Here is a 14,389-nt window from a genome sequence, read left to right on the forward strand (position 1 = left end):
TGAGATGGGTGATGGGGACTAAGGAGTGTACTTGTGATGAGCACCGGGTCTTGCACGGAAGTGTTCAGTCACTATGTTGTACACCTGAAACTAACATAATACTGTATATTAATTGCACTGGTATTAAAATGAAAACTTTAGGGGTGCCTGGGTGGCTCAGTCGGTTAAGCGTCCGACTTCAGCTCAGGTCATGGTCTCATGGCTCGTGGGTTCAAGCCCCGAGTCAGGCCCCGTGCTGACAGCTGGGAGCCTGGAGCTTGCTTCAGATTCTGTGTCTCCCTCTCTCTCTGACCCTCCCCTGCTCATACTCTGTGTCTGTCTCTCAAAAATAAACGGACATTTTCAAAAAATTAAAATGAAAACTTTTAAAAAACCTAAAAAATAAAATAAAAAACAAACAAGATCTCCTAAACATAAGAAATAAGGTCCTGTCCTTGAAGGCCACAAAATCATCACATGGAACATAGAAAAAACTGTCCAGGTATCCATAGAAAGAGTTATAAAACCCCAATAAACATAGACTTGGCCAAATGGAGAAAGAGAGACACTGATCTTGGATAAAAAGTTAATAATATTGTAAGCATGTCAGTGTCCCCATAGGGAACCTATATATTCAGTGGAATTTATTTGAGGTAACTTGACAAAATGGTTATAAATTCATCTGGAAAAATAAATGGGGAAGAATCCCCAGAAATTTCCTGGATGAAGAAAACTAAAATACCAAAGGAGTTGTAGCCTTATAAAACACTTTTAAAAATCTTATGCAGTTACAATAATTAAAGTAGTATGGGGCTGGTACAGACAGATCAGTAGTAAAGAATACAGAAATTTGAAATTGACCCAAGTAAACATGAGAATTCAATTCAATGAATGGAGACGCTAGCCACACATTCGAGACAAAAATAAATAAATCTGTATTGCCTATCTCACTCCTAATACCAAAGTAAATTCCAACTGCATCAAAGATTTAAAGAAAAAAACATTTGAAAAATAAAGCCATTAAAGTGTCAGAAGAAAATATGTGTAAATGTTTTTATGACCCTGGGGCTAGCAAAGGCTTCTAATCACGGAACCAAACAGAAGTCATAACAGAGAAGATGAACAAATGTATCTACATAGGAAAGAAAGAGGTTTTAAAAGAAAAAACCTCATAAACAAAATCAAAGGCCAAAATAAGAATAATTCTGGCAAGATGTGTGACAAAATGCTTGGTTTCCCAATATTTAAAAAAAAAAAGACATATTTGGGTCACCTAGGTGGCTCAGTTCAGTGAGTGTTTAACTCTTGATTTCAGCTCAGGTCATGATGGCAGTCATGAGATCGAGCCACCAGTCAGGCTCTGTGCTGAGTGTGGAGACTGCTTAATATTCTCTCTCTCTCTCTCTCTCTCTCTCTCTCTCTCTCTCTCTCTCTCCCTCCCCCCCTCCCCCACTATCTCTCTCTAAAAGAAAAAACAAAGGGGTGCCTGGGTGGGTCAGTCGGTTGGGCGGCCGACTTCGGCTCGGGTCATGATCTCGCGGTCCATGAGTTCGAGCCCCGCGTCAGGCTCTGTGCTGACAGCTCAGAGCCTGGAGCCTGCTTCGGATTCTGTGTCTCCCTCTCTCTCTGCCCCTCCCCTGTTCATGCTCTGTCTCTCTCTGTCTCAAAAATAAATAAACATTAAATGATTCTATTTAAAATAAATAAATAAAATAAAATAAAATAAAATAAAATAAAATAAAGACATATTCTACAAAACAGTAAGAAAAAGACAACAGTCCAATGGGAAAATAGGCAAAGAACATAAACAGTTCATTCACCAAAAAACACAACTAGCTAATAAGAATACACAAAACATTCCATCTCACTCACAGTTTCAAGTGCAAATGGAAACAAGATATAATTTTTTACTTATCAGATTGGCAGTGCTGAGAAGATTCATAACACAGTGTTGTGGAAGTTATGATTACACACGCCGTCTCATACAATGCCAGTGGAAGGAAAATTAGTACATTCTGGAGAGCAATTAGGCAGATCTATTAAATTTTAAATGTTCATACTCTTTGACCTGGCAGTTTAATATTCAGGATTTTATCCTGCGAAAGTATTTATGCAAGTGCCCAAAGATAAATGGACAAAGATGTTCACTGCAGCATTGTTTATAATTTCTTGAAAAGTTGAAGGAAAGGGGGCATCGGGGTGGCTCAGTCGGTTAAGCATCTGACTCTTGATTTCAGCTCAGGTCATGATCCCACAGTTGGTGGGATCAAGCCCTGCGCCAGGCGCCATGCTGGTAGTGCAGGGCCTGCTTGGGATTCTCTCTCCCTTTCTCTCTGCCCCCCTCACTCCCTCTCTCTCTCTTTCTCAAAAATAAATAAACTTAAAAAAAAAATAAAGTAGAAATTCTTTCTTAATAAAAAAAAAAAGATGTGTGGGGGGAACAACACAGAGGTTCATTGGGGGGGACTGGTTAAATAAATTATAGTACATCCATAGAGTGAAATACTATGCAGCTGTTAAAAGAAATAAGGAAGCTTTCAGGGCCGCCTGGCTGGCTCAGCTGGTGGAGCATGTGACTCTTGATCTCAGGGTTGTGAGTTTGAGCCCCACGGGCGTAAAGCCTACTTAAAAAAAAAAAGAAAGAAAGAAGAAGGAAGCTTTCTATACATACGATTAAGGAAAGATGTCTAAGATAAGAGAAAAAAAGCTAGTGTTAAATTTACATATAATATAGCTTACATTTGTAAAGTAAAATTTAAAACAATATGCTTTCCTCATGCCTTGGCCTAGCCGCTCTTCCCCCTTCAGGGGTCCCTCGGGAAGCTTAATGCCTACAAACAGTGGTAAAGGGAGGAAAATGTCATTTTATTTACCAGCTGGGGCCTGAACTCCAGTGAGCGGGACAAAGGCCCCTGTGCCTTACGCACAGCAGGGGACCCAGAGGTTCAAGAGGCTTGCGTTCCCCTACCTTTGCACCCCTCACTCGACCTGAGGCCACATTCTTGCCCCGGAGTACCGCCCCGTTGTACATGGCCGCACAGAAGCACCCGCTTTCCTCAGAAGACCTCACCCTCCAGGGGCTCTGGCATCTCTCCCTTGTGGGTATGAGGGCAGAGCGGGGATGGACGTTGGAGAGGCAGGGAAAGGGTCTGACCTACCTTCTGGGGTCAGAGGTGAAGAGCCCTCCCGGATGCAGGGGGTGGACCTGGGCCAGGAATTGCAACAACTGGTGGCTGGGTCTGTGGGTGAGTGGGCAGGCAGCCTGCTGTGGTAAGGAGGGGAAGGGTTTGTGGGAAACATGGTTGGCAGAAATAGCCGGGATGGTGTGCACCGGCAGCAGTCTCCGGGGAGGGGACCCTCCCCCTCAGGCAACTCCCCCAGGGTTTGGCCTGGGGGCACCGCAGGCCACCTGCCTGCCCTCTAGGCCTTGAGTCACTTCCTGTGTTTTTCTGTTTCCTCAGGTAGGCTCCTAACTCACTGCACCTCCCCCCCCCCCCACCTTCCCCCTTTCCTTCTTGTCCTTCTGTGACACAAGCCTGAGGACAAGACTCACCTGAAGGCCAGGAGAAAGGGGATCCTGGCTTGGTACAAGTGCCCCCTCTTAACCTCTGTTCCTCCTGCCCCTTGGCCTCCCCATTCCTGACACAGAGTTGACCCCAGGGCTAGGGGAAGCCCCGTGCGGGGGCATCTCAGTCAGTCAGCCCCCGGCATCCAATCCAGCGTGAACAGGGACTCCTCATGAACTCCTCTCAGAGATAAGGGCTAGCTAGAGTCCTTTCCGGTTCCAGTTTCAGCGGATTCGGCCTCCTTTCCTCCGCCTCTGTCTGGCCCCGTTCTCTCCTCTCCTGCATTACAGCAGATTCCCTCAGGGGTGAAACTATCTCATTCCCTCAACAAATGTTTTCTAATTGAATCAGAATCAAGCTATGGTCTCCCGGACAGAGCCACAGGCCCAGCTGGTTGAGAAACAGAAATGGAGTCTTCCTCACCCGAGAAATTTTCTCTACCAGCCTGCATGGTAAACACTGTGGGTTGTTCACTCATCTCTGTCCCTATACTCCTTTTCTCCTTTAAAACCCAACCCACCCTTTCACGCCGCCCTATGTCTTGCCACTCAGTGAAGCCTCATTCTTCCTACCTAGAATTAACAAAGGAATCAGCGTGTGCTCTAACCTTGGCCTATGAGATCTGAGGTTAAGTTTGCTGGGTCACTTCAAGGAAAATTTTTTTTGATCTTAAAAAATAAACCTATGGAAAGAGATATCTTCTCTTCAACCTCCAGACATATCATGTCTGGCTGTGATGTCTGGAACTGCAGCAGCCATCTTGCAATCATGAGGGAAGCAAGCCAACTCCGGAGGAGGGCAAAGCAGAAAGACAGAATGCATCTGGGTGCTTGATAATGTGGTAAAGCCCTTCACTTACCCGCCCTGGAGCCACCCTACCTCAGGAATTTATTTTTCTTTTGAAATAAAAACTTCCTGTATTGTCTAAACCATTTTGAGTTGGATGTTCTGTTACTTACTTGCAAGCCAAAGGGTCCTTATGATACAGCTGGGTGTTTGGGAAACCTGGTTAAAAAAAACCAAATGAGTCGTTGTGAGAAAGAAGGGTGTGTGGCCCGAGGAGGAAGGAGATCACATTTTCCAAACCTCTGGCTCATGTTTAGCCCCATGACATGAGACGCAGCCAGCCAGGGGCTGAGAAGCAGGGGGAATGTAGACCATGTGTGGATAAAGGCTTAAAAATGGGAGGTGGTGAAGGGTCTCTGGGAGTCAGCAGCTCGGACGTGGTGAGAGAGACGTAGGAAGATGCTCCCCGTGGCATTGTTTCCAATTCTGAAAAAAAGTGGAAACGACCCAGAGGTTCACTTATGGAGAATTAGTACCTCCCGAGAGAGGGAGCAGCGTTATCAACAGAGCCTGAAAAAGGAGGCCACAACTGAGGAAAGCCCCTGGATGGGGTCACGTGGTTCCCCCATCATGGGTCACTGAGGGAAACAAGGTCTTCCCCCAGCCCAGCCTGAGGGGAGGGCCTCTACGCTGGTTCCAGGTCAGCTCCTATCACATATTCCTTTATATTACGCATTCCATTCCCTGATCCCCAGCACAGCTCTGGCCCCCCAGCACAGCTCTGCCTTCTTGAGGGCAGAGCCCCACTGTTCTGTGTCTGGGGGGCTGCCCTGGGCCCAGCACAGCATTTGGGGACTGATTACCGGGGGCCCAGGAGGAAGGCAGCAACAGGGGAAGGTGAGGGAGAAAGAGGATTCTCCAGGCAAAAAGAAACAGGCAAGTGGCCGGGCCAATGTCACTGGAGCAGGGAGAGGCACAGAGGTGGCCAGTGGAGGAGAGAAAGAAATATAGAGTCCAGGGGGCTCCTGGGTGGCTCAGCGTTGAGCGTCTGACTTTTGATTTCGGCTCAGGTCATGATCTCACGATTTCGTGGGTTTGAGCCCTGTGTCGGCTCTGTGCTGGCAGCACAGAACCTGCTTGAGATTCTTCCTCTCCTTCTGCCTCCTTTCTACTCACACTCTCTCTGTCTCTCTCAAAATAAAAAAATAAACTTAAAAAAAAGGAAAAAAAAAAAAACCAAGTAGAGTCCAGATGGAGGAAACAAGGAGGTCCAGTGGCCGTAGCAGCATCAGAGAGCAGGTTCTGTCCGTTCCACGCTGTAGAGAGGGACACGGGCCACAGCCCGCGGTCACACGTCCCACCTCCCAATCCAGTACCAGCACACATATGTGCACATACACATGAAATAAATGTTCACAAAACCATGCTTCCCCTCCTACACACAAGGCCCTCTCTTCTCCATTCTGTCCTAGTCCGTGTTTTTAAAACGCTGATCCCAACCTACTGAATTAATTTCCAACCCAACTAACAGGTCCTGACCTGCAGTGTGAAAACTCTGCTCCAGGGCAGTAACACTCAAGGAGTGATCCACCCACCAGGCCTGTCCACGGTTGCTCCTGACCAGCCTGGGACAGGGTTGGAAGAGAGGCCACGGGCAGGCATTTAGACTCTTGTATAGCAATAGAACAGCAATTTCATGTCTGTTGAATCCAACAATAAACTATTAGGGCTTGTACTTTGTATGCCTTATTTAATTTTTCAAATAACTCCTTTGTATTATATTTTATATTATTATTGGTCTGTGACAAATTAGAATTAAAAAAGAAAAAACTGGTCCTCCTTCCCCCAGCCTGTCTGAGAAGCACGGCTTCAGAGGATACAGGTCCTCCCAGAAGCTCACAGTTCAATACAGAAAACTCTTCCAACCCTTCCATACTGCAGAGTGGTCTAGAGGCCCTCCCCTCCACGGGGCTAGCACACACATGCCCCCTTCTCTCCCTGTCAGAGCCCTTGGAGGCTCAATCCCATGCATCTCTGCGGGACAGTTTCCAAGATGGCGCCCACCCGCATTCATCATTTCTCCCTGAGCTCCCACAATGCTTTGCCTGGACACCTGTTACATTAGTTCATGTTTTTGTCTCGTTGGCTGTTGATGAACCCACTTACCATGGATTCGGGCCCTGGGTCAAACATGAGCACAGTGCTTTACGCACAGTATATGCCCCAAAGGTTAGAGAGAATGAAGGAAGAGAGGAAGAAAAACAGAGACACAGTGGGGAAAAGGAGGGATGGGCCTTGTGTATAGTTACAGGGATGGAGAATTTGAATCCAGGCCATTCCTGAAGCCAGAGAAGGGCCTTGGATGGAGATCCTAAGTGAATCCTAGCCAAGGTGGTCTGGGAGGGAAGCAGGGGACTAGGGGAGCAGGGGAAGGGGCCTGCTGGAGCAGAGAACCTACAAACCAGGCCTCTTCAGGCATCTGAGAGCCAGCCCTGAGGAAGAGAGCCAGAGGTGGGGTCCAGGGTGAACTGGGCAGGGCCTGGGAGATGCTAAGTGTTTGCCCTCATGAGGGGGGCAAGAGAGGCGAGCCCTCTGAGGGTGGTTGGTGCTGGGACATCTCACAGGGAAGGCAAAGAGAGTAGACTAAACCAAGGTAAGCACTCAGGGGGTCATTTGATTCATTCTCCTGCCTCTGTCCCAAACTCCGGTAGCAACACCTAAACTTTCCAGGAGCTGAGATGCACTGAGTCCTGGGCATGGAATGTGGGCTGCTTCCCTCTACACCGGAAGCCCCTGCCATTCCCACATCATTTTGAGAACGTCTTGTTTGGGGGGCGTTGCTGTGTGACCTCAGGTAAACTGGTTAATCTCTCAGAGCCTCAGGTTTCTCATCTGTCAAATGGGAATAATGAACTCTACCTGAAAGGGCAGCTGTGTGAGGGAAGTGACCATTGCACAGGAAGTGCGGAAGCTGGGCTGTGGTCGGCACTGTCGCCCGACTTCCCCCTGCCCCACCCTGTTCCCTAGACCAGCACTCAACCAGGAAACTTGGATCTCAATCACACAGCGTGTCCACCGTGGGTGGCAGGGCCTAGGAGGAATGGGCTGAGAGGCAAAGGGGACAGACAATCAAAGAAGGCTTCCCAGAGGAGGTGAATTGCATCCCGGAAGCTGAAGCCTAAGAAACGGAGTGAAGGAAGGGCGAGATGCCCACACAGGAGATCCAACTTCTGCAAAGACTTGTAGAAAAGAACAAGCCGGGGTGGGGATACAGGGCCAACCAGCCTGGCCAGCACCTGCAGTGGGAAAAGATGGGTAGGTAGCTGGCAAGGGGAGGTGCGGGTGACATTCCTGAGGGTCAGCAGGCCCAGCATGCGTGCCGCTGACCCAGAGTGGCCCCTCTCCCTGCCTCCCGCCTGGGGACAACAGATAATCAAAGAAGGAACCCCTACCAAACCAGGTAGGCAGGACTGGCCTCAGAGAGTGCGGCTGCCAGCTTGCAGCAGGGACAGGGGCAAAGACGTGGGGAGCAGACAACATGCTTTGTGGGTCCTTGGCTCTTGTCATTTTCCTAGAACGAGCAGAGACCCTGGTGCAGGGCTGTGGCTGCCTCTGCCTAGACAGGCTGACTCTGCCCACCCGCCACCCAGAGGGACAGCAGTCCAGCCCCAGCCCCCAGCCCCTCCACCTGGAGCCAGACCCTCCCCAGCCTGCCCGGCCTCGACTCTTCCAACAGCCACCTTCACACACACACACACACACACACGCACGCACACACACACACACACGCACACACACACACACGCACACGCACACACACACACTCAGGCAGACAGGGGTCACCCAGCGTCCAGGGGGATGGAAATGCTGGTGGAGAAAGGGGGTTCTCCTTGCACCAGATAGCACAAAGAGGCCCAGGCATGGGGCCTGGAGAGAAACAGACACAGAAACACAGGAGAGGCTGACAGAAGTGCCAGGGGCTGAAAGATAGAAGGATAAGAGAAAGAAGAAAGGGACAGACACAGAAAAGGGGGGTGGGGAGAGTGAACAAAAGGAGATAGAGACACTGAGAGGAAAACCCTGTGGGGTCCTGCAGCTCCAGTCGGGAGCAGGAGGTGTCTTCCACACCCACCGTGCAGGAAGGGGTCCTCTTTTCTCTACCCCAGTGCCCTCAGTCACCCGTACTGGGCCCAGCATCAGGAAAGTTCCTGACCCCCCTCCTTCTGGATGAAGTTCTGCAGGGCCCCACCCGTGTGTGTCCACCCCTCAGTCTGACAGACCTCACGTGAGGCCCCGGGCCGGGAGACCCCGGGGACACACAGCAGCTGCATGTTTTTCCTAAAACACGGCGCCTTCCATTTGCAGAAAAATCCCCTCCCCCTGCCCTCTAAGACTCAGACAACCCTAGAAATAAAGGTGGAGGCTTAGCTGGGAGCTAAGGGTGAAGCTGTCTCCGGGAACTAACCCCGGTCCCAGGTGGGTTGCGACAGCACCTGGTAAGGGATAGGGCTAGGCCCTGCACCGGGGCCCAGTGCGGCCCATCTCCACCAAGGACACCCAAAAACACAGCAGGAGAGAGCACGATTGGATGGCAGGGAGAACTTGATGGCAGGGAGGGCGAGGAGGCTAGCAGTGACAGGACTCTGTGAGGCGGGAGCTCACGGTCCCCCTGGAAGGCCCTGGCAGCCCAGCCTTTTCCCACCTCTCTCCACCCCCAGCGATGAGTCAGGGATTCCGCAAATTTTGAATTCCTGTCTTCCTTTGGGCAAGATACTTGACACTCTCCTGGGCCTTCTCTCCTGCCGCAGCAGTGAAATCCTCAGAGCCTCCTTTCTCCATGGCTCCGGGGCCCTGCTTTCCCCGTGAGTCACAGCAACTGCAGAGGCCCATCCTGCCTCAGCCCAGGGCCAGCCTCCAACCGCACTTGGGCTCCTGGCTTTGCAGGAACCTTCTTCCCCAAAGCAGCTGCTTCTGATCCACAGGGACGCAGTTTAGAGGGCAAGAACACACACCTAGCAGGCACCCCCTGAGCAACTATGAATCAATGAATCGAAGAATGCCGAAGACCCTGTGAGGGGCAGACACCTCAGCCTCTCCCCCAGGGAGCCCCCAGCAAGCAGGGTTGTGGAACCCAGAAAAGCTCCGTGTGGGTCCTGCAGCCAGGTTCCCCCTGAACCTCAGGGCAGGGCCTAATACACACTTGCTACAATGGAGGGGCTCGGTACATGTTTGAAGGAGGGAGGGAAGAAGGGAGAAAGGGGGAAAGAAGGAATCTCGAGGCCCTCGGCTTCTCTCTGAGGGATGTTCTCTGGCTGAGGAACTTCCTGGTAACTGGGACCACCAGGGCCTTTTCCATCCCTGTGCCCCAGTACCAAGCGCAGGAGAGCACAGAGTGGTTCCTCGTGACAAAAGTTGAAAAGTCTGAATTGAACCCGAGGACCCGGAGCACCGAGAAGCCAGGGGTCAGGCAGGCCCCATCAGGCTCAGGGGAAAAGCTGCCTCAGTCTCCCCACCCACAGTGAGCACAAGAGTCGGGTGGAGAGAGAGACTGCTGTGGAGCCAAGTGGAGGCCAAGGGCAGTGTGGGGTACCTGGGGCTCTTGGCTGGCCAAGACTCCACGTGGCCTTTGAGAAGGAGGGGTGTAGGGGAAACCAGGTAAGGCTGAGATCTCTCCCTCCAGTGGGATCAGGGACTGGGGAGGGGGGAGAAGCCAGGGGAGGGGGGTGTCAGGAGGACAGAGAAGCCCTCTACCCCCCCTGCCAGGTGGAGCACAGCCCCACCCCCACCCCCAACTACTGCCCCATCCTGGCGTAAGCCGCTGGTAATGGATGAGGATCATTGTTGCAGGAAGGTGGGTGAGTTTCCACGAGTGAATCTTTCCTATCTTCACACCGAAACCTAGATTCTCCAGCCAGGAAGCAAAGCTGCCGCTTTCTCTCCCCAGAACAGCAAAGACCTAGAAGACACTGCAGAGACACCTGCCACATGGCACCTCTTCCTCCTTCAGGCCATCTTCGGGGGAGGGTTGCTGTGGCCACAGAGCAGTGGGGAGACAGGCCAGGGTAAGAGACTTTCTTCTGAGCCCCCCAAGCCCCCCCCCCCCACCGGACTCCATGTTCTGCTGTGATATCCCTGTCCCAGGAGATCAAGTGCCAGTGTCAGGGCTAAATGGTAGGGTGGGTTTTGACCCTGAAGAAGGGGGCAGAAGGCAGAGACTCCTGGGGTCCATGTGGGGTAATGGCTAATTGCCAGGATAAGAATAAGCGTTGGGGCTCCAGGGTGGCTCAGTCGGTTAAGCATCCGACTCTTGATCTCAGCTCAGGTCCTGATCTCAGGGTCATGAGTTCAAGCCCTGCATTGGGCTCTGTGCTGGGGGTGAAGCCTACTTAAAAAAAAAAAAAAAAAAAAAAGAGTGAAGCGCCTGGGTGGCTCAGTCGGTGAAGCATCCAAATTCAGCCCAGATCATGATCTCACGGTTCATGAGTTCGAGCCCCGTGTCGGGCTCTGTGCTGACAGCTCAGAGCCTGGAGCCTGCTTCGGATTCTGTGTCTCCTTCTCTCTCTCTGCCCCTCCCCCGCTCATGCTCTGTCTCTGTCTCTCTCTCTCAAAAATAAATAAACATTAAAAACACAAATTTCTTGAAAGAGTAAGAGCTGAGGCAGGAAGCTAGGAGTCAGAGGGTCAGTGACCCATCCATCCACCTATTTCTTAGCTAGCCATCATTTAGGGAAGTGGTTATTTAGCTGACCAATATTTATATAGTGCAAGATAAAGCACAAGTCCTGTATGAATATTAACTAATTGAATTAACTAATTGAATCCCCAGAACAAACCTATAAAGGCAGCGCTATTGTCATCCCCAGTTGCAGATTGGGAAACTGAGACCCAGAAAGGGTTAAGTGACTTGCCCAACATCATACAGCTGGAAAGTGGCTAAACCAGGATTCAAGTCCAGACGTAATGTTACCGGAACCAATCCCTGCTGCTAGCAGGGTCAGGGACAGTCAGAGGTCATGAGGCCAGGCCAGGGATGACATCTTTCCTTCAGGATGAGACGGTCCTTTCAGGGAATGGATCAGAGGCCTTTCCCAGAGAGGACTGGAGCTGGAGAGAGCTGCTGATGTAACTGCTCCCTCTTGTGGGTGGGGGTGAGGTGGAGATGGCCGAGGCCCAGGGGGTGTGCCTGCCATGACAAGGGCCTGGCCAATAGCAGGGCCAGGGAGGAAAGGAACCTCTCCCGGATATTTCTATTATCTTGAGGAGAAAGGGAGGCGGGAAGAAAATTTGGCCGCAAAGCAGACTGAACTTGCAACTTGGTTTAATAACCAAATCCCAGTTCTCCTGTGAGCCAGAGCTCCCCCTCTGTGTCCCCTCCAGGGAAATCCAGGCCAGGCTCGGGGCTGGGAACTGGGAAGCCTATCTCCATCACCACCCGACCAGCCTAGAGTCCCAGAAGCGGGGCCCGTCTCCCCCGGAACTCTGGCTGGCCAGGTGGAAGAAACGCAGGGTCCTTCCCAAGTTCTAGAGAAGAAGGAGGCTCCCAGAGATGGGGATGCTTTTTCCACGCTGAATACAAGGCTGCGTGGGTGGGAAAAGTAAATGGCACCGGTGGGGCAGGGGGTGAACCATTTGAAGGAAGGCGGTCCTGAGAAATGCTGGACTGCATCCCTAGTGAATGGCTGGGGGACGGGGGGCTAGGGAGAGTGAGCAGAGCTCCTCGAGTCATGGCTTCCGCACCACTTACACACATGCACTCATGCACATTCATATACACATTCACACACCCATAGACACATGAGCACCAACACTCATACACACATGCACTCACTCATCTACTGTTACACACTCACACACTCATATATATATACACACACACATACACACACACACACAGGAGTGGGGCACACTCACACAGGCATATACACATGCACCCGCATACGCACCCGTCCCCCAGGGGTTAGGACCAGGCTGGGCAGGAGAGGGGCCTTCTGGGAGAATGGCATGGCTAGTAGCTGCCAAGGGGTGGGTGGGCAGAAGACTGGGACCGGGCAGGGAGCCCAAGAGTCGGGGGTGGTGCTGAGAGCCACCATGCCATGACAGGGCCAGGGCTGTGAATGGAGTGGACACTGCTCCTGCCCCCTCCCGGGGCCTGCCTCTGGCCAGGCCAGCCTCCATTCCCGGCATTGTCTCGGGTGCCTTGGGCAGGGTTCCCAGGCCTGGCTGAACTGGGGGCCCGGCCAAACAGACCTCCTGTGCCCTCCCATTCCCCTCTCCCCTTGGAAGAGAGGGTTGTGTGGGGAAGCAGAGGAGAAGGAAGATTCCTGAATCACTGACATCCTATCCCCTAGCCCACACAGGCGGCCTACAGAGGAGCTCAGGTGCAGAGGATAGCCCCAGAGGCCGCCATCTTTCCCAGGGCAGGAAGCCTTAGAAGTCCAGCTCATCCTTCCACACACCCCTTGACCATAACATTCATTTCCTCTCCCATCCCTGGGGTTCCATCAGCCCTCTTCACAAGCTGGGCTTACTCTGGGGTAAGCTAGTCTCCCTCCCAACGTCCCCACCCACCAAGCAATGGGAACTACCTGGTTTTATTCTTAATGGCCAAATTAATCACCATTAATTGGTGGTTAATGGGCGGGGACGGGGATGCAGGTATTAATGGATTAATGCAAAGCATCTCCTTCTCGGACAACTGGCTCTTCCCTGCCTCATCCAAGAGGTCTCCCACCCGCTTCTGGCAGCCTTCACCCAGAATGGGGCCCACCCTCCCCCGTGGTGCCAGAGAGTTGGGCCACCATCGCAGTGGCTGCACCTCAGCCGGAGGAAGGGACCCCGTGGACAAGAAGACCAGCCATCACCCGGGACCCCACATGGCCTCCCCTTTGGGACTTGGGCAACCCTCCCCTGGGCCCTGTGGGCCAACAAGAAGGCCACCATCCTGCCTTCATGGGGCTTGTGTCCAAGAGGCGCTCCTCCCTGCTCTGGAGCTAAACACGGTACAGGACTTCCTCCTGGCGCCCTCCAACCTGATTGTCATCAGAGCCAAAGGGATTTTTCCAAGACACAAGTCAAATCCCGTCCGGCCCTTGCCCAAAGCCTGTCAAAGATTTCCCAGTGCCCTCCAGACAATTCTTCAACGTAGCACAACTCGTGAGACCTGGTCCCTGCTGCCACTGTACCTCACCTCCGCTGCCCCCCCTCAGGCCACGGATCTTGCCCCACGGAGAGGCCCTTCCCCACCCGCATCCCAGGATGCCTCCTCTCCTTCCAGGCCCCCCCCTCCCAGCTCACTCATCAGCCTGCGGGCCTTTGCTCCGCCCCCTTCTTTGCTCTCCTGGGGCCCCCATCTCTCCCCTCCTGGCACTGATCAGTATGTTGGGGTGGCCTGTTTGTTCATCAGCCTTCCATCTGAGCCAGGAGCCCCAGGAGGGAAAAGACACATCTATCCTGCTTGTCATTAAGTGCTCAGTCCCAAGCACAGTACCTGGCATAGAGGAGGTACTAGGTAAATGCAAATGAATAATGAATGAGTGAATGAATAAACGGTCCATATCTGCCCAGCCTTTAGGGCCATGATGCACACATCTTCCAGGGCTGGCTGGGGCACGCATGCCCACACCCCTCCCCTCTTCCTCTCAACCCATTGCCGTGTGCAGCTTATGAAGGCCGGCTCCCTATCTCTGGGAAGAATCATCCCTCCCCTCTCCAAGCCCCACACCCTTTAAAGCTCAGCTCCAATCAGGGACCCCACCTCAGGAAGTCCCCTGACTGCCTCCACTCACCTGGTCCAAACCCCTGAAAAGCTCTCTGCTGGGGCGCCTGGGTGGCGCAGTCGGTTAAGCGTCCGACTTCAGCCAGGTCACGATCTCGGGGTCCGGGAGTTCGAGCCCCGCGTCAGGCTCTGGGCTGATGGCTCAGAGCCTGGAGCCTGTTTCCGATTCTGTGTCTCTCTCTCTCTCTGCCCCTCCCCCGTTCATGCTCTGTCTCTCTCTGTCCCAAAAAATAAATAAACGTTGGAAAAAAAAATGTTTAAAAAAAAATAAAAAAAAATAAAC

The sequence above is a fragment of the Felis catus genome, chromosome B2 (genome assembly GCF_018350175.1).
Source record: "Felis catus isolate Fca126 chromosome B2, F.catus_Fca126_mat1.0, whole genome shotgun sequence".
NCBI classification, from domain to species: Eukaryota; Metazoa; Chordata; class Mammalia; order Carnivora; family Felidae; genus Felis; species Felis catus.